This window comes from Canis lupus, chromosome 1 (assembly GCF_003254725.2).
Source record: "Canis lupus dingo isolate Sandy chromosome 1, ASM325472v2, whole genome shotgun sequence".
Taxonomy (NCBI): Eukaryota; Metazoa; Chordata; class Mammalia; order Carnivora; family Canidae; genus Canis; species Canis lupus.
Window position 1 is genome coordinate 53363916 of NC_064243.1, and position 1013 is coordinate 53364928.

Sequence of the window (1013 nt, forward strand, 5' to 3'; positions counted from 1 at the left end):
CCTTCTCATTCCAATTATTTTTTTCTGTTCTAACCACTGTTCTGTTTCCTTTAAGTCCACAAAGACTTAGCTCTTATCTTTCTACTTAAATCCACAAGTTGGATTTATAATCAAATTGGAATCACCGTTTCAGTCTCTACTGTTGGGGTCTTGCTACCGAGGGAGCGGTCAGATCAGTGAGGCAAGGCTGGAGCTCTGTTTTTCTTTCAAGTGCAATGTTGTAGTCATTTTTCTAGTGCTTTCTCAGGGCCTGCACTCCCCTTCATCCAAACGCCCTGTCTTCCTGTTCCGGGCCCCACATTGACCCAGCTGTAACTTAGAACCAACCTTTAATTCACCTCACGGGGCTACTGCACTCGCCGGCAACCAAATAATCCGATTGCTCTGAAACAGACATTGACACTGATTGTCACTAAATATAACAAGTGCCTTATGTACATTTCATTGGAACCACAAGCTCGAATTAGCCTGTCAGAATTTCACGAGTCCTGATGCCAGTGTGTCAAGTGACACAATTAGCTCCAGAGAATAAAGAAAAGGCTTGTCAGAGCCCTCAGCGCGTCTCTCTGAGTCCCATCCCTTTCCATGGTGCCTGATTTAATTCAAATTCTTTTCATGCTTGAAACGTGTGTGTTTGTGTGTGTGTGTGTGTGTGTGTGCTCGCATGTGTTACTCTTCAAACTTCAAAACGATCACGCAGCAAAGAGTTAGGGTAAAATGGGTATGTTTTACAAAGGCCCAAATGCATGTTCCCCTTTTTACTTACCTTTTGTCAATGAGAATTAATCAAAGGTCAAATTCTAGCTGTTTGTGAGAAAAACAAAATAGGCTGAAAAGAAGGGTGGAAAGATCACAACTGAAAGAAAATTGACCCTGTGTGATTACTACCCACCAAAGGCTCTGGGATCACCAAGAGGCAGCCCTTCTCAGATGGCAAGAAAACTGAAATGTTTGTATTTAATGCTGGATCAGAAGAAGGGCCCTTTGATGCCGTGTTCTGTCTCCAGAAAAGA